Source organism: Triticum dicoccoides, chromosome 4A, assembly GCF_002162155.2.
Source record: "Triticum dicoccoides isolate Atlit2015 ecotype Zavitan chromosome 4A, WEW_v2.0, whole genome shotgun sequence".
Classification (NCBI taxonomy): domain Eukaryota; kingdom Viridiplantae; phylum Streptophyta; class Magnoliopsida; order Poales; family Poaceae; genus Triticum; species Triticum dicoccoides.
Window position 1 is genome coordinate 443,552,362 of NC_041386.1, and position 19,905 is coordinate 443,572,266.

Consider the following 19,905-nt stretch of genomic DNA (forward strand, 5'->3'; position numbering starts at 1 on the left):
AGAGAACAACACTCCCCCATATGTCCATGCCTACATCTTAACAAGACAACAAGTTGAGTATGGTGGGGTGTGCAAGGGTTCAAGCAACATTGCTCAAATCAATGATATTTAGCTCATGCCTTAACTCGCGAAATCTTGCTTCATCCAAGGGCTTCGTAAAAATATCTGCAAGGTTGTCATGAGTGTTGACATAGTTGAGCTCGATCTCTCCTCGCCTAATGTGATCCCGGATGAAGTGATACCGGATCTCAATATGCTTCGCCTTGAAGTGTTGCACCGGGTTGAGAGAGATCTTGATGGCACTTTCATTGTCACACCAAAGAGGCACTTTGTCACAAATGACACCGTAATCCTTTAAAGTTTGCCTCATCCATAAGAGTTGTGCACAACAACTACCGGCCGCCACATACTCCGCTTCGGTGGACGAGAGAGACACACAACTTTGCTTTTTGGAAGACCAACTTACCAAAGAGCAACCAAGGAATTGGCACCCTCCGGAAGTGGACTTCCTATCCACTTTGTCTCCCGCCCAATCGGAATCCGAATATCCTACAAGCTTGAAGTTTGCTCTGGATACCATAAGCCAAAGTTTGGGGTATGAGCCAAATACCGAAAGATTCGTTTAACCGCCACATAGTGACTTTCCTTAGGTGCGGCTTGAAACCGTGCACAAATTCCCACACTCAACATGATATCCGGTCTAGATGCACAAAGGTAGAGCAAGGAACCTATCATGGAGCGATATACCTTTTGATCCACCGCTTTACCATTGGGATCTATGTCAAGTTGGCACTTGGTGGGCATTGGAGTGGAAGCCGGCTTGACATCACTTAGCTTGAATCTCTTGAGCATGTCTTGAGTATATTTGGCTTGGTTGATGAAGGTTCCTTCTCTTCTTTGCTTCACTTCGAACCCTAGAAAGAACTTAAACTCTCCCATGGAAGACATCTCGAACTTTGAGGTCATGAGAGCGGCAAATTCCTCATTGAAAGCTTTGTTAGGGGAACCAAAGATAATATCATCAACATATAATTGGCACACAAACAACTCCCCTTTGACCTTATTAGTAAAAAGAGTGGGGTCAATTAGCCTAACTTCAAAACCACGGTCTTGTAACAACTCGGTAAGGTGGTCATACCACGCACGTGGGGCTTGTTTAAGGCCATAGAGTGCCTTATCGAGTTGATACACATGATCGGGAAAGTAGGGATCCTCGAACCCGGGGGGTTGCTTGACATAAACCAATTCATTAATGGGACCATTAAGAAAAGCACTCTTCACATCCATTTGTTGTAACTTAAAGTTATGATGAGAAGCATAAGCAATCAACATGCGAATAGATTCAAAACGAGCAGCGGGAGCAAAGGTTTCACCATAGTCGATACCCTCGACTTGGGAGTAGCCTTGTGCTACCAAACGAGCCTTGTTGTGAATGATAATCCCATGGGAATCTTGCTTGTTCTTAAATATCCACTTGGTTCCAATGACATTGTGGTTCCCCGTCGGTCTTGGCACCAATCTCCACACTTTGTTGCGCTCGAAGTTGTTGAGTTCTTCATGCATGGCATTGAGCCAATCCGGATCTTCTAGCGCCTCATAGACCTTGTGGGGTTCGACACAAGAGACAAACGCGTGATGCTCACAATAGTTTGCTAATTGTCTACCAGTGCTTACCCCCTTTCTTAAGCTTCCAAGCACATTCGTCATGAGATGATCCTTGGTGGAGAGCTTGGAAGCAACCTTGGCGGCACGACACTCTAATTCCTCCTCGGGGTGAGACGGGGAGTGGTCACTTGATCATCTTGAGTGTCGTCTTGGGCTTGTTCTTGTTCTTGAACTTGCTCGGAGGAGAGAACTTGACCTTGGGCATCACTTGATGTGTCAACACCATCTTGAGAGTGATCTTGCCCTTGGTCATGTTCTTGAGGATGAGGGCCTTCATGTTGTTCTTCGGAAGCGTGTGGGCCTTGGGTTGGTGATGGCTCCACTTGAGTGGAGCATTGTCCTTCTCCTTCGGTCACAAGGGGTTCCTCAATGGGTAGGATAAAGCCAACACCCATTCTTATTATGGCTTGAGGAGGAATTTCATCACCTACATCACAAGTGCCACTTTGCTCCATTTGGGAGCCGTTATTCTTATCAAACTCCACGTTACATGTCTCCTCAATAAGTCTCGTGGATTTATTGAGGACACAGTAAGCATGAGAGTTTGTAGCATAACCAACAAATATGCCCTCATAAGATCTAGCCTCAAATTTAGACAACCGAACACCTTTCTTGAGAATGAAACACTTACACCCGAACACCCGAAAGTACTTGAGGTTGGGCTTGTTACCGGTGAGTATCTCATATGGAATCTTGTTCAAGCCCTTGCGGAGGTAGAGCCGATTGGATGCATGACACGCGGTGTTGATGGCTTCGGCCCAAAAGTTGTACGGAGACTTGAACTCCGCCATCATGGTCCTTGCCGCATCCATCAACGTCCGGTTCTTCCTCTCCGCAACACCGTTTTGTTGAGGGGTGTAAGGTGCGGAATATTGATGCTTGATCCCCTCATCACTAAGAAACTCATCCAAGGTGTAGTTCTTGAACTCGGTGCCGTTGTCACTTATTATTGTCAAGATCTTTACATTGTGTTGACGTTGTGCTTCATTTGCAAAGTCAATGACGGTTTGTTGGGTCTCGCTCTTCCTCTTGAAGAAATACACCCAGGTGTACCTTGAGTAGTCATCCACAATCACCAAGCAATACTTCCAACTCCAAGACTATCGAAAGATGGAGGCCCAAAGAGATCCATGTGAAGGAGCTCCAAAGGCCTCTTCAAATAAATGATCGTCGTGGGAGGGTGAGCCTTCTCATGTAGCTTTCCTTCGATACAGGCACTGCAAGCACGATCATTAGCAAAACTAACATTCGTTAGTCCACGGACATGGTCCCCCTTGAGGAGACTTTGCAAAGATCTCATATTGACATGGGCTAAACGGCGATGCCAAAGCCATCCCACATCAACATTAGCCATTAGGCATGTCGCGGTCTTAGTGGGTCGCTCCGAAAAGTTAATCACATATAGACCGTTCTCGACATGCCCAACAAAAGCTACTTTAAGAGTCTTGCTCCACAAGAGGGCCACGGTATCGATATTAAAGAAAGTGGCAAAGCCCATGATTGCAAGTTGACGAACGGAAAGTAAATTGTATGCAAGGGACTCAACAAGCATGACCTTCTCGATCGTGAGATCATGAGAGATGACCACCTTGCCAAGTCCCAATACCTTAGAAGATGAGGCGTCACCCCACTCGACATTGGTGGGCATAGATGGAACCTTGTGCACGTCCACCACCAAGTCCTTGCTTCCGATCATATGATTTGTAGCTCCGCTATCGAGCAACCATGATCCACCACCGGAAGCAAACACCTACAAGAGATCAATGCTTGGTTTTAGGTACCCATTTTGTAATGGGTCCTTTGATGTTAGTAACAAGGGTCTTTGGAACCCAAATAGACCATTCAATGTACTCATGAAGAGAACCAACAAATTTGGCATAAACATGCCCATCACTAGCACGGCATAACACATAAAAAGGATTAAAATCGCCGGCTTTGTTGGGAGGGGTGACATTGCCCTTCTTGACATTGTTCTTCTTCTTCTCCTCGGAGGCACTCTCTCCCTCCTTCACAAAGGTTTGCATGAGAGGAGGAGGTCGTTTGGTCTTGTCATTCTTCTTCTTGTTCTTGGAGTTGGGCACGTACCCAACCCCTTCCTTGACCACAACCCCCTTTTGGTTGATCAACAGATCGTTGAGGTTCTTCTTGCCTTGTATGCAAGTTGCAAGACCTCTCTCAAGTTGTCCCTTTAGCTTAGCATTCTCCTCAACGAGATGCACATGCTCACAACACGGGTTAGTAGCATTTGCGTTATCAATTAACATCATACGAGGGAAAGTGGCTTTTTCCTTGGTTAGCTTTACTTGAAGTTGATCATGAGACTCTTTGAGGCTAGCATGAGCACCCTTCAAGACCTTGTGAGCCATGCCAAGTAGATCAAACTCCTCTTTGAGTCTAGCAAGATCAACCTCTCGGAGTTTAGCACATGAGAAACTATGAGGACATGATCATAATCTTTCTTTAGCTTAGCATGATCAATGTTGTGTGACTCCTCAAGAGCCAAACGAAGACCGCGCTCTTCCTCAAGAGCATTGGAAAGATCCGAAATCTCATCGGCATAGTCACGACTATGCCCTTCCATCTTAGTGATGGTATCTTCATGAGCCTCGATCATGTCATTGGCTTCAGCAAGTTGTTCCAAGAGATCAACAAAGTGCTTCTTGGATTTTCCCTTGAGTTTGCCCATAAAGGCCTCAAACTCGTTAGCCTCCACACTAGCTCCCTCAAGTTCATTAATGCTATCCGTCGGAGAAGCATGATTAATGATGGTAGTTTTGATGTTGGGGGTTACCTTGTTGGTGGCTTTAGCCATGAGGCACTTGGCGGTGATGCACTCATTGGGTGAGTCGAAGAGAGACACCCGTGACATCGTCGCAATGGCAACGGAGGCCATGGCAACCGACTCATCATCTTCATCATCGCCATCATCCTCATTGTACTCTTCTTGCTGAAAGTACTACTATCCCTAGGTGGTTTTGGTAATTCATAACAACATATAGCTCATTGAGCTAATGCTATTCCAAGATGATTATTTCAGGAAAGCTCAATGATTGGCATGGCATGAATGTGAAAGTGGAACCCTCAAAATGCTAAGGACAAAGGATTGGCTCAAGCTCAAAAGCTCAAGACTCTTCATTTTATATTTTAGTGATCCAAGATCACATTGAGTCTTTAGGAAAAGCCAATACTATCAAGGAGGGATGAGGTGTTGCTTAATGAGCCTCTTGCTTCATGTGCTTAGTGATATGCTCCAAAACCCTCAACTACTTTCCCATATCCACAAATGACCTAAACCCTAAGCCAAACTCGGTCCTACCGATTCTTCCTATCCGGCGCCACCGAGTTTCACTTGTCATAAGCCACTGCCAAACCCTAGCAATTCAGTTCTACCGATAGGGATCTCGGTCTCACCGAGATGGGATTGCAAACTCTCTGTTTCCCTTTCGTAACTTTTCGGTCTCACCGAAAGAGCGGATCGGTCCCACTAAGATTGCAATGTAAATTCAGTGTTTCCTTTTTTGTAACTTTTCGGTCTCACCGAAAGAGCAAATCGGTCCCACCGAGTTTGCCTGACCAACTCTCTGGTTAGCTAATTACCAAATTTGGTCCCACCGAGTTTGTGTAATCGATCTCACCGAGATTACGTTATGCCCAAACCCTAACCATATCAGTCCTACCGAGTTGCATGTCAGTCCCACCGAAAATCTCTAACGGTCACTAGGTTTACATTTTCGGTCCGACCGAGTTTGTTGATTCGGTCCCACCGAGATTGGAAAACTGTGTGTAACGGTTGGATTTTGTGTGGAGGCTATATATACCCCTCCACCTCCTCTTCATTCATGGAGAGAGCCATCAGAACACATACACAATTCCAACTCATATGTTTTGAGAGAGAACCACCTACTCATGTGTTGAGATCAAGACATTCCATTCCTACCATATGAATCTTGATCTCTAGCCTTCCCAAGTTGCTTTCCACTCAAATCTTCTTTCCACCAAATCCAAATCCTATGAGAGAGAGTTGAGTGTTGGGGAGACTATCATTTGAAGCACAAGAGCAAGGAGTTCATTACCTACACACCATTTGTTACTTCTTGGAGAGTGGTGTCTCCTAGATTGGCTAGGTGTCACTTGGGAGCCTCCGACAAGATTGTGGAGTTGAACCAAGGAGTTTGTAAGGGCAAGGAGATCGCCTACTTCGTGAAGATCTACCGCTAGTGAGGCAAGTCCTGTGTGGGCGATGGCCATGATGGGATAGACAAGGTTGCTTCTTCGTGGACCCTTTGTGGGTGGTTGCTTCTTCGTGGACCCTTTGTGGGTGGAGCCCTGTGTGGACTCACGCAACCGTTGCCCTTTGTGGGTGGAGCCCTCCGTGGACTCTCGCAACCGTTACCCTTTGTGGGTTGAAGTCTCCATCAACGTGGATGTAGGATAGCACCACCTATCCGAACCACGGGAAAAACATCCGTGTCTCCAATTGCGTTTGGTTTCTCCAAACCCTTCCCTTTACATTCTTGCAAGTTGCATGCTTTACTTTCCGCTGCCAATATACTCTTTGCATGCTTGCTTGAATTGTGTGATGATTGCTTGACTTGTCCTACAATAGCTAAAATCTGCCAAGAACTAAAATTGGGAAAAGGTTAAGTTTTTATTTGGTCAAGTAGTCTAATCACCCCCCTTTAGACATACTTTCGATCCTACACTTGCACCACCAAAGCCTTGGGAGGAGTCTTCTTGGCGAAGTTGTTCTTGTTGGGGAATAACTTGGCCTTGTCCTTTCGGATGAGCTTGCCACCATTGTCTTCCCTCTTCTCATACGGGCATTTCGCAACGAAATGACTCACGTTGCCACAATTGTAGCAAGTCCTTACATGTTGCTTGCCCCTCGTGCCACTTGAGTTGTTTTTGCTAAAGTTTGGCCTCGAGTTTTTCTTGCTCCAAAATTGCCTTGAAGCAAGTGCCATGTGTTCATGATATGCATACTTTGTATCTTCGGGGTTGCTCTCCTCTTCTTCCTCTTCTTCTTCTTCCACGGTGAGCTTGGCCTTCAATGCAAGGTTGGGCTTCTTTGCCCGTTGAGAATGGAGCACCGCATTGTCGGCGGTCTTGTCCAAAATGTTCATGGCCACAAACTCATCCAACACTTCGCTTGAGGTCAAAGTGTGGAAGTCCGGTCTTTGACGAATGACGGAGGACATGGCCTTGTGATAGGGCATCATTGCCTTGAGGAATTTGCGCTTGATCCAATTGTCATCCGTGTCCTTTCTCCTGTGATCTCGTAGTGAGACCGCGAGTTTGGTTACTCTCCGATAAAGCTCACGAGGTTCTTCATCTTCTTTCATTGCAAACTCATCGGCCTCATCTTGTACCACTTCATAGTTGGAGTGTTGAATGCTTGTGCTTCCCCGATAGAGAGAGACAACACAATGCCATGCATCTTTAGCCAAGGCGAAGGGACGAAGATGAGGTAGGTCTTCGGGTGGAATTGCATCTTGAATGATGAAGAGAGCATTCTCATTGAATTGATTGTCTGCGGCTTCTCGAGGAGTGAAGTTGCTTGGATCATGTGGATAGAAACCTTCTTCAATGATTCTCCAAAGGTTAGTGTTCACATGATTTAAATGACGTTTAAAGCGGTAAACCCAAGAATCAAAATCCTCATTTTTCACAATCTTAGGGGGAGGACCGGCATGATTCAAATGAGTGGAAGGACTGGTCCACCATAAACAAGTGGTGGTTCCACATGGGCAAAGATGCCGGTGCCATTCTTACCACTAGAAGAAGGAGCCTTTTCACTACTAGCTTCCCCCTTGTCGGGGATAGCATCCGTCACCTTGTTGGCGGGGTCACCCACTTTCAACGGTGCGGTGGATAGTTTAAGCCCCTCAAGAAATTTAGTAAACATGCTTTCAACTTCGGTCGTTATGGAGGTTTTCAATGTTTCCAAGGCCACATTGAACTCCTCACGAGAGAACGAGGTTCCCCCATCTCCCGTAGACGAGATCAGATTCACACCAGAGTGTTCCTCCACACCGTCTACGGTATCAACCATACTCTTTGGACGGTAAAGTCCTTAATAAAGAGACGATGCTCTGATACCAATTGAAAGGATCGACATGGTTGACTAGAGGGGAGGGTGAATAGGCAACTACCAATTTTACTTTTTCTTTACCAAATTAAACTTTGCATCAAGTAGGTTGTCTAGATGTGCAACTAGGTGAGCAACCTATATGATGCAATAACAACAAGCATACAAGCAAGCAAGGGAAGAAACACTAAAGAGCTTGCACAAGTTAAGGTAAGAGATAACCAAGAGTGGATCCGGTGAAGACGAGGATGTGTTACCGAAGTTCCTTCCTTTTGAGGGGAAGTACGTCTCCGTTAGAGCGGTGTGGAGGCACAATGCTCCCCAAGAAGCCACTAGGGCCACCGTATTCTCTTCACGCCCTCACACAATGCGAGATGCCGTGATTCCACTATTGATGCCCTTGAAGGCGGCGACCGAACCTTTACAAACAAGGTTGGGGCAATCTCCACAACTTAATCTGAGGCTCCCAACAAGACCACGAAGCTTCACCATAATGGATTATGGCTCCATGGTGACCTCAACCGTCTAGGGTGCTCAAACACCCAAGAGTAACAAGATCCGCTAGGGATGAGTGGGGGAATCGAAAATCCCTTGGTGGAAGTGTAGATCGGGGCCTTCTCAACCACTCCCGAGCAAATCAACAAGTTTGATTGGCTAGAGAGATAGATCGGGCGAAAATGGAGCTTGGAGCATTTAATGGAGCTTGAGCAATAAATGGAACTTGGGGGAGGAAGAGGTCGGTCAAAGAGAAGAAGGGGACTCCCTTTTATAGTGGGGGCAACAATCCAACCGTTGCCCCCCACCAACCAGCCCCGCACAGGGCGGTACTACCGCTAAGAGGGGGCGGTACTACCGCCAGGACAGCGGTACTGTCGCGCCAGCTAGCGGCACTGCCGCGCAGAGGAGACTAGTAGGAAAGGACCCAACCGCGGTACTACCGCGGTGGTAGGGACGGCACTACCGCTGCTAGAACGATACTACCGCCTCTACAACCGCGACTAGTGCCGCAAAACCCGACACGAGAAAAAGACCTCTCGAATCGAGGCGGTAGGAGCCAGACTGCCCAGCGGTACTACGGCAGCGGGGTCACGGGCGGTACTACCGCTGTGGAGCGGTACTGCCGCTTGTGACCCTTCGGCCGTACTACCGCTGGCAGTGCGGTACTACCGCTGGGGCGCAAAAGAGAGAGAGAATCTCTCAAAGATGCTAAGGACGAGGCGGAGGTGCCAGGCACCCCAGCGGTACTACTGCTGTGGAGCCACGGGCGGTACTACCGCTGTGGAGCGGTACTGCCGCTTGTGGCTCCTCAGTGGTACTACCGCTGGGTTGCGCGGTACTATCGCTTGGACCCAGACAGGACAAGGAAGAGAGGAGAGATCTCTTCAATGGAATGGAGACGCTCGGAGGGTGAGAAGCTGATATGTACGTGATGATTCCATCCATGCAATACCTCAGCGGACCCCCTCTTGATAGTACGGTGCCCTCTACGCAACTAGTCCACCGAGAAAGAAACGAAAGAGCTACACCGTCTTGAAATACACTGCGAGGGGAAGAAAGCGTCTCGTGCCAGGGGAGAATCTGTGAATTATTCAAAGCACAAGACTAGTCCGCAAACATGTTGTCATCAATCACCAAAACTACCTTGAGAGAGATATGCCGTAACAATCTCCCCCTTTTTGGTGGATTGATGACAACTAGGAATTTGCGCAAGGAAAAGAAATAAAACGAAGAAAAGTAAGAACTACAAAATATAGACGGGCTCCCCCAGAATGTGTGCACCTAGATATGGCGAGACACACACATTCGGATCAACACTCCCCCTATATTTTATAATCCAACAATATAAGCACAAGATATATGAGAGAAAAGAATAAACAGGACAAGCATGCATCTCATAATAAACTACAGTACTCTGAATAGACATAAGTAATAAGGTAGCGATAGGGAGCATATGTCTCACACCATATGTCTAGAACTTAGGTCTCACACCAAACCAAACCAAATAAAGACACCAAGAAAACACACAGGAACCCACAAGACGACTCAAAGCACGGCAACAAACACAAATCCCTACAAAGTCCCAAATGGGATCAGATTTGGCAGAGGGGTTGAGGACATGGTCTAAAATAGATAGGAAAAATATTGAACATTTATGGAGGAATAAAAATGTCACTTGCCAAAAAAAGAAAGAAAGAAGAAGGAAGAGGAGGTGATAATGCATTGATAGGTTGAGAGAGGAAACAAGGGGTACAATGCAACACATGGCATAACAAGTAAAATGGGCATGATGGCATGATGACATGATGCAATGCACATGATGCAATGATGAATGCAACAAACCAACAACTCACATGACGAAACTCGGAAAACATGGAAGGCGTCTGAAGCTCCAGTCTTAGGGCGTTACAACCCATAACTATTTTTTATTTTTTCAAAAAAATTAAACACATTTTTTAATTTAAAACTTCTTAAAATTTCAAGATTTTTAAAATCCATGAACATCTTTTGATTGAACAAACTTAAAAATGATACTAAGCTCTTTATAAGATAGCACTGGGCAAGCGCAAAAAAAATCTAAACGAGACAGTGTCGGAGGGAGTTGAGTTGTGGGAGGGAGTTGAGTTGCGTGAGGGAGACCTTTGCGTGCCGACCGATGTAACGTTATTGCAACAATTTCACTGTTTCAAAGTGGAACCCAAGGGGCTCACAAGAGCGACCACCGGCTGACACCAAGACCAAAATCTGCAAGGACGCCACAACCACGCACCAAACAATTCCCCTATCCTATGAGAATAAATCCCGTCTCTAGCTGCACCTCAGCACGATATATGAACGAAAACAAACAACATCACAAGTTCACAACATAATTAAAACCCAAGGCGGGCCGCAATAACCTGGTAGAGAAAAAAAAAGGTCCCACAAGTGAAGAACGGAATGGCAAAGCCCACGTTAGCGTTTAGTATAGTCTTTTTTTGCGAGATAGCGTTTAGTATAGTCTATTGTGTAATTTTAAGCTAATTTTTTATGTTCAAATTGTCAGACCAAGCAATCTCTCATCCAAATAGCATTTCAACACTGAAATTAGGTGACTCCATACCTGCATTCAAAATTTAACCATAATCAGCGTGTCCAGCATGATGAACCCTAACCAGCGGCACCAAAAAATGAGGACCACTCTGTTAAAGAGGATCACAAGGCGGCACAGGCGGCCAAAGAAGAAGCGGAAGCGCCTACACTAGAGTCTACAAATACACGATGGAAGCTGAAAACCTGGCAACCCCGCGGCCGCGACATCCCTTGCGAAACAGCAAACGCCACACAGCACCACCACCTTCTTCTCGCTCGCCGCGCACCCACACACCCCAGCGCTACTCAACCATGTCGGTCTCCACGGGAAAATTCCCGGCGGTCCCGGCGGCCGGCGGAGAAGACGGCAGCGACGCGGCGGCCGGAGGGTCGCCGTGCGGCCGCCCAACAAGATTCGCCGGCGCCGGCGAGGAGGCGACGGAGGAGGCACGCGCCAGGCGGGAGGCGAAGAAGGCGGAGCTGGAGAGGAAGATCGCGAGCACCAAGGAGGAGCTCGCCGCCCTGGAGACGGCGCTCGCCGAGGCGGACGCCGCGGCCAGCCCCCAGCCCACCAAGCCGTAGTTTTAGCTAACTGCCGGGGCGCGTTCGTCGGTGATCTCCCGCCGTGCGCTTCGCCGGCCCGGGCCGTTTTAATTAATTGACTTCGTTGGAACTCGTGGTAGCTGATGATTGTAATGCATCGATTGGCGGTGGCTTTGCGTGGTTAATTTGACGCTTGATTGACATTTGGCGGGGCGAATCGGCAACGAGCAGTGATCTAGAGTACTGACCTTGGGGTGTTTGTGAGCGTTGTTGCGGCAGAAGTGCCCTGCTATTCTTTCGTCTCTTCGCGTGTGTGGTGTGGACCGGTCGCAGGAGCAGCTGGAAAAGTTGACGGGCCATTTTGGGCAAGCGAGTACAGGGCTACTGCTGCTTTAGCACATGCCAGCGGCAGCGGCAGCAGCAGCGGCAGCAGCAGCTCGATCGGCTTTCTCCCAAAGAAAATATTGAGAATGGAATGCATGGATTTAATTTTGATTTTTTGCTTCGACTCTTGAATGCATCAGTGTTGTAAATAGGATTGTGCAAGAAACAGAGTCCGGTATGGGGATTCCATGCACCGAGACGGCGGTCAATGGGCAGCTTAACTTTGTGCCCGGTGGTCGCAACTCGTGGCGTGTCGATCCCGGGGGCCATATGTCACCACGTTTGACCGGAAAGTGGCGAAGGATTGGTGGGACTAGCCGGGCCATGTGGAGATATTCTCCTACGATCTCTTTTGAAGCCCTTGTCCGATCTGACAAGACCTGTATACTGGAGCCCCAGCCTTTTGTAGCTTTTCAGTTCCGTCCATCTGGAATATGGAATCGCACTCTTGACAATGATAAGTCACGTCTTTTTTTCACCCAGTGTCTACTTAGGAACCCTGCAAAGAAAAATAATACCCCCTCCAATCCAAATTAGTTGACGTTTGTTCGGTACAAAGTTGACAAGCGTCAATTAATTTGGACCTGATGGAGTAATATTTATAATTAGTTTGTTGAGAAAAAAGGAGTGAATTTGGTTTTAAACACAATTGTTAAATTATGTATAAGTTCTTCTTGTCAAGCAACCAACATGAGCTATGACTTTTTAGAAGATGGAACAAGAGAATTGACCAATTTGTTAAAAATATCTGGCCGAAAACCGATACATATCCACACACACACGCCAACCTTGAGGCTAGGGTACAAATGAGCCAACGACTTTGTAGCCCAAGAAACGTGAGACAACACCCTACCACACGACCCGGACCCGACGCTCTAACCACACAAACGCACGGACCGGCCCCGAGGTTGCGTACCGAACGAGTTCGTCGACTCTGCCCCAAGCAACCCAAGATGCAACCATAGAGGGTGAACTCCGGAGCCGCCGCTCCGTCTGCCACATTGCCCCCAGGTCATGCACCCGCCTATCCGACAACGATGCAAAAAAGACCTCATGTGCTAGTGTTATCCGACAGAAGATGATACCTCCAAGACGACTCCCACAAGGAGGATGCGACGAGAGCGACGTCGACACCCGCTCTGACCAAGGTCGGAGCTTGGGTTTTTTTGATCAGCCTTGTGCTACCAAACGAGCCTTCTTGCGAATGATAATCCCATGGGCATCTTGCTTGTTCTTAAATATCCACTTGGTTCCAATGACATTGTGGTTCCCCGTCGGTCTTGGCACCAATCTCCACACTTTGTTGCGCTCGAAATTGTTGAGTTCTTCATGCATGGCATTGAGCCAATCCGGATCTTCTAGCGCCTCATAGACCTTGTGGGGTTCGACACAAGAGACAAACGCGTGATGCTCACAATAGTTTGCTAATTGTCTACCAGTGCTTACCCCCTTTCTTAAGCTTCCAAGCACATTCGTCATGAGATGATCCTTGGTGGAGAGCTTGGAAGCAACTTTGGCGGCACGACGCTCCAATTCCTCCTCGGGGGTGAGACGAGGAGTGGTCACTTGATCATCTTGAGCATCGTCTTGAGCTTATTCTTGTTCCTTAACTTGCTCGGAGGAGAGAACTTGACCTTGGGCATCACTTGATGTGTCAACACCGTCTTGAGCATGATCTTGCCTGTGGTCATTTTCTTGAGGATGAGGGCCTTCATGTTGTTCTTCGGAAGCGTGTGGGCCTTGGGTTGGTGATGGCTCCACTTGAGTGGAGCATTGTCCTTCTCCTTCGGTCACAAGGGGTTCCTCAATGGGTAGGATAAAGCCAACACCCATTCTTATTATGGCTTGAGGAGGAATTTCATCACCTACATCACAAGTGCCACTTTGCTCCATTTGGGAGCCGTTATTCTTATCAAACTCCACGTTACATGTCTCCTCAATAAGTCTCGTGGATTTATTGAGGACACGGTAAGCATGAGAGTTTGTAGCATAACCAACAAATATGCCCTCATAAGATCTAGCCTCAAATTTAGACAACCGAACACCTTTCTTGAGAATGAAACACTTACACCCGAACACCCGAAAGTACTTGAGGTTGGGCTTGTTACCGGTGAGTATCTCATATGGAATCTTGTTCAAGCCCTTGCGGAGGTAGAGCCGATTGGATGTGTGACACGCGGTGTTGATGGCTTCGGCCCAAAAGTTGTACGGAGACTTGAACTCCGCCATCATGGTCCTTGCCGCATCCATCAACGTCCGGTTCTTCCTCTCCGCAACACCGTTTTGTTGAGGGGTGTAAGGTGCGGAATATTGATGCTTGATCCCCTCATCACTAAGAAACTCATCCAAGGTGTAGTTCTTGAACTCGGTGCCGTTGTCACTTATTATTGTCAAGATCTTTACATTGTGTTGACGTTGTGCTTCATTTGCAAAGTCAATGACGGTTTGTTGGGTCTCGCTCTTCCTCTTGAAGAAATACACCCAAATGTATCTTTAGTAGTCATCCACAATCACCAAGCAATACTTCCTACCACCAAGACTATCGAAGGATGGAGGCCCAAAGAGATCCATGTGAAGGAGCTCCAAAGGCCTCTTTGAGTAAATGATAGTCGTGGGAGGGTGAGCCTTCTCATGTAGCTTTCCTTCGATACAAGCACTGCAAGCACGATCTTTAGCAAAACTAACATACGTTAGTCCATGAACATGGTCCACCTTGAGAAGGCTTTGCAAAGATCTCATATTGACATGGGCTAGACGGCGATGCCAAAGCCATCCCACATCAACTTTAGCCATTAGGCATGTCGCGGTCTTAGTGGGTCGCTCCGAAAAATTGATCATATATAGACCGTTCTCGACATGCCCAACAAAGGCTACTTTAAGAGTCTTGCTCCACAAGAGGGCCACGGTATCGATATCAAAGAAAGTGGCAAAGCCCATGATTGCAAGTTGACAAACGGAAAGTAAATTGTATGCAAGGGACTCAACAAGCATGACCTTCTAAATCGTGAGATCATGAGAGATGACCACCTTGCCAAGTCCCAATACCTTAGAGGATGAGGCATCACCCCACTCGACATTGGTGGGCATAGATGGAATCTTGTGCACATCCACCACCAAGTCCTTGCTTCCGGTCATATGATTTGTAGCTCCGCTATCGAGCAACCATGATCCCCCACCGGAAGCAAACACCTACAAGAGATTAATGCTTGGTTTTAGGTACCCATTTTGTAATGGGTCCTTTGATGTTAGTAACAAGGGTCTTTGGAACCCAAATAGACCATTCAATGTATTCATGAGGAGAACCAATGAATTTGGCATAGACATGCCCATCACTAGCACGGCATAACACATAAGAAGGATTAAAGTCGCCGGCTTTGATGCGAGGAGTGGCATTGCCCTTTTGGACAACGCCACCCTTCGCATTGTTCTTCTTCTCCTCGGAGGCACTCTCTCCCTCCTTCACAAAGGTTTGCATGAGAGGAGGAGGTTTTTTGGTCTTGTCATTCTTCTTCTTGTTCTTGAACTCGGGCACGTATCCAACCCCTTCCTTGGCCACAACTCCCTTTTGGTTGATTAAGAGGTCGTTGAGGTTCTTCTTGCCTTGTATGCAAGTCGCAAGACCTCTCTCAAGTTGCCCCTTTAGCTTAGCGTTCTCCTCAATGAGATGCACATGCTCACAACACGGGTTAGTAGCATTTGCATTATCAATTAACACCATACGAGGAAAAGTGGCTTTTTCCTTGGTTAGCTTTACTTGAAGTTGATCATGAGACTCTTTGAGGCTAGCATGAGCACCCTTCAAGACCTTGTGAGCCTTGTCAATTAGATCAAACTCCTCTTTGAGTCTAGCAAGATCAACCTCAAGTTCGGCCTTCTCGGAGTTTAGCACATGAGAAACAATGAGGACATGATCATAATCTTTCTTTAGCTTAGCATGATCAATGTTGTGTGACTCCTCAAGAGCCAAACAAAGACCGCGCTCTTCCTCAAGAGCATTGGAAAGATCCGAAATCTCATCGGCATAGTCACGACTATGCCCTTCCATCTTAGTGATGGTATCTTCATGAGCCTCGATCATGTCATTGGCTTCAGCAAGTTGTTCCAAGAGAGCAACAAAGTGCTCCTTGGATTTTCCCTTCAGTTTGCACATAAAGGCCTCAAACTCATTTGCATCCACATTAGCTCCCTCAAGTTCATTAATGCTATCCGTCGGAGAAGGATGATTAATGATGGTAGTTTTGATGTTGGGGGTTACCTTGTTGGTGGCTTTAGCCATGAGGCACTTGGCGGTGATGCTCTCATTGGGTGAGTCAAAGAGAGACACCCGTCGAGTCGTCGCAATGGCAACGGAGGCCATGGCAACCGACTCATCACCTTCATCATCGTCATCATCCTCATTGTACTCTTCTTGTAACACCAATGCCTTGGGAGGAGTCTTCTTGGTGAAGTTGCTTTTGTTGGGGAACGACTTGGCCTTGTCCTTTCGGATGAGCTTGCCACCATTGTCTTCCCTCTTCTCATACGGTCACTTTGCAACAAAATGACTCATGTTGCCACAATTGTAGCAAGTCCTTACATGTTGCTTGCTCTTCGTGCTACTTGAGTTGTTCTTGTTAAAGTTTGGCCTCGAGTTTTTCTTGCTCCAAAATTGCCTTGACGCGAGTGCCATGTGTTCATGATATGCATACTTTGTATCCTCGGGATTGCTCTCCTCTTCTTCCTCTTCTTCTTTTTCAATGGAGAGCTTGGCCTTCAATGCAAGGTTGGGCTTCTTTGCCCTTTGAGAACGAAGCACCGCATTGTCGGCGGTCTTGTCCAAAATGTTCATGGCCACAAACTCATCCAACACTTCGCTTGAGGTCAAAGTGTGGAAGTCCGGTCTTTGATGAATGACGGAGGACATGGCCTTATGGTAGGGCATCATTGCCTTGAGGAATTTGCGCTTGATCCAATTGTCATCTGTGTTCTTGCTCCCATGATCTCACAGTGAGACCGCGAGTTTGGTTACTCTCCGATAAAGCTCACGAGGTTCTTCATCTTCTTTCATTGCAAACTTATCGGCCTCATCTTACACCACTTCATAGTTGGAGCGTTGAATGCTTGCGCTTCCCCTGTAGAGGGAGACAACACAAACCCATGCGTCTTTGGCCAAGGCCAAGGGCCGAAGATGAGGCAGGTCTTCGGGTGGGATTGCATCTTGAATGATGAAGAGAGCATTCTAATTGAATTGATTATCCGCCGCTTCTTGAGGAGTGAAGTTGCTTGGATCATGCGGATAGAAACCTTCTTCAATGATTCTCCAAAGATTAGTGTTCACATGATTTAAATGACGTTTAAAGCGGTAAACCAAAGAATCAAAGTCCTCATTTTTCACAATCTTAGGAGGACCGGCATGATTCAAATGAGTGGAAGGAACCGGTCCACCATAAACAAGTGGTGGTTCCACATGAGCAAAGATGTCGGTGCCATTTTTACCACTAGAAGGAGCCTTTTCACTACTAGCTTCCCCCTTGTCGGAGATAGCATCCGTCACCTTGTCGGTGGGATCACCCACTTTCAACGATGCGGTGGATAGTTTAAGCCCCTCAAGGAATTTAGTAAAACATGCTTTCAACCTCGGTCGTCATGGAGGTTTTCAATGTCTCCAAGGCCACATTGAACTCCTCACGAGAGTCCGAGGTTCCCCCATCGCCCGTAGACGAGGTCGGATTCACACCGGAGTGTTCCTCCACACCGTCTACGGTATCAACCATACTCTTCGGATGGTAAAGTCCTTAATAAAGAGACAAGGCTCTGATACCAATTGAAAGGATCGATATGGTTGACTAGAGGGCGGGTGAATAGGCAACTAACAATTTTTAGCTTTTCTTTAACAATTTAAACTTTGCATCAAGTAGGTTGTCTAGATATGCAACTAGGTGAGCAACCTATATGATGCAACAAGGATAGGAACACAAGAAAGCAAGAGATATGATACAAATAAGCTTGCACAAGTAAAGGCACAAGATAACCAAGAGTGGAGACGGTGGAGACGAGGATGTGTTGCCAAAGTTCCTTCCCTTTGAGAGGAAGTACGTCTCCGTTGGAGCGGTGTGGAGGCACAATGCTCCCCAAGAAGCCACTAGGCCACCGTATTCTCCTCACGCTCTCACACAATGCGAGATGCCGTGATTCCACTATTGGTGCCCTTGGAGGCGGCGACCAAACCTTTACAAACAAGGTTGGGGCAATCTCCACAACTCAATTGGAGGCTCCCAACAACACCATGAAGCTTCACCACAATGGACTATGGCTCCGCGGTGACCTCAACTGTCTAGGATGCTCAAACACCCAAGAGTAACAAGATCCGCAAGGGATTAGTGAGGGGAATCAAATTTCTCTTGGTGGAAGTGTGGATCGAGGCCTTCTCAACCACTCCCGAGCAAATCAACAAGTTTGATTGGCTAGGAGTGAGATCGGGCGGAAATGGAGCTTAGAGCAACAATGGAGCTTGGGGTTGGAAGAGGTAAGTCAACAGGGAAGAAGGGGACCCCTTATATAGTGTAGGACAAAGATCCAACCGTTACCCACCTACCAGCCCGCGGCCAGCGGTACTACCGCTCTAGGCCAGCGGTACTACCGCAGGGCCGCGCAGTACTACCGCTTGCTTCCAAGCGGTACTACCGCACGGTCATGCGGTACTACCGTACAGGCCCGCCGTACTGCCGCAACCCCAGCAACAGCAAGGTCAGATCTGGCGCGCAGGAGCTGAGGGCGGTACTTCCGCGAGGGCGGTACTACCGCGCCGCCATGCGGTACTACCGCAAGGCAGAAATCCCCTAGCCAGGGGGGAGGAAACATCCGTGCCTACTTCCGCAAAGAAACGGAAGAAGCAAAAACCCGACACAGTAGTACTGCCGAGGGGCGGTACTACTGCCTGACAACATAGCACGGTACTACCGCGGAGCGAAAGCGGTACTACCATGGTAGGTGCGGATGTAAAAAATTACATCCGCCCCTACTACCGCGAAGGAGCGGTACTAGCCTGGTGGGCAGCGGTAGTGCAGCTCCATGGAAGCGGTACTACCGTGGGCACCTGTGGTACTACCGCGCCACCGCACAGTACTACCGCTGGTGCCTACGGTACTACCGCTCTCCTGGGAGCAGTACTACCGCGACCCAACTCAGCAGCCAGAACCAGGGAGGCGAGAAAGCGGAGGAAGCTCCAAGGGAAAAGGAGGGGACAAGAAAGAGACGTGTATGTGATGATTCCACCCAAACCTTTCCGACGCAGATCCCCTCTTAATAGTACGGCTTTCCTACGACTCAAATCCACCAAAAAGAAACATAGAAACGACGCCGTCTTCAACAGTCTTTGAGGGGCACCCAACCGTCTTGTGCCTAGCGATGAAATGTATGGGATACTCAAGGCGCACGATTAGTCCGCAAACGCGTTGTCATCAATCACCAAAACACCTTAGGGATAAATATGCCCTTACAAACTCAACGGAGTTATAAAACTCAAGTTATGATCAAAAGAAGTTTGAATATGAATCTGGACAAATTTTGAAATTTGAGAATTTCAAAAAGTTGATGTGACAGGTTCACTGGATAGGTGAAAACAAGACAAAACTATAGGCGCTGGTTTCATCTAATTTGGATGAACGAGTAAAAAGTTATGGCTATTTGAAAAATCAGGGTCAAACTGTTTTACGGAAGAAAGATAGAAGACAACTTCCAGAAGTCGCGTCGGAGAGGAGAAAAATATTTTTCTTAAATGAATCTAGTCAAACCAAAATATTGATTTAACCCGAATCGGATGATTTTTGGAGGCTCTATGGGTCTATATTTATAGGTGGAAAAAGGTTTAGGAGTCAAAGGCTAGGCAATGTGGGACTAAACATATACGCACGTAAATGAAAAGAAAACGAAACAAAGAAGGCGCGTCACATGGGCCTAAACGCATAAGGCGGTTCAGCCGGCCGCGCAGCTGATGTTTTTTTAACAAAATTCGGCCTAAGTAAAAAAACTGAAAAGGCTGGCTGGGCCTGGCCCATTTAGGAAAAAAATGGGGTGCCAGCTGCCACTATGCTACGCGTGTGGGCAATAAATAATTATGGGCCGCATGTACAGTTTTTTTTAAAAACAGAAGTAAAACCGAATAACAAAAATAAATTAAA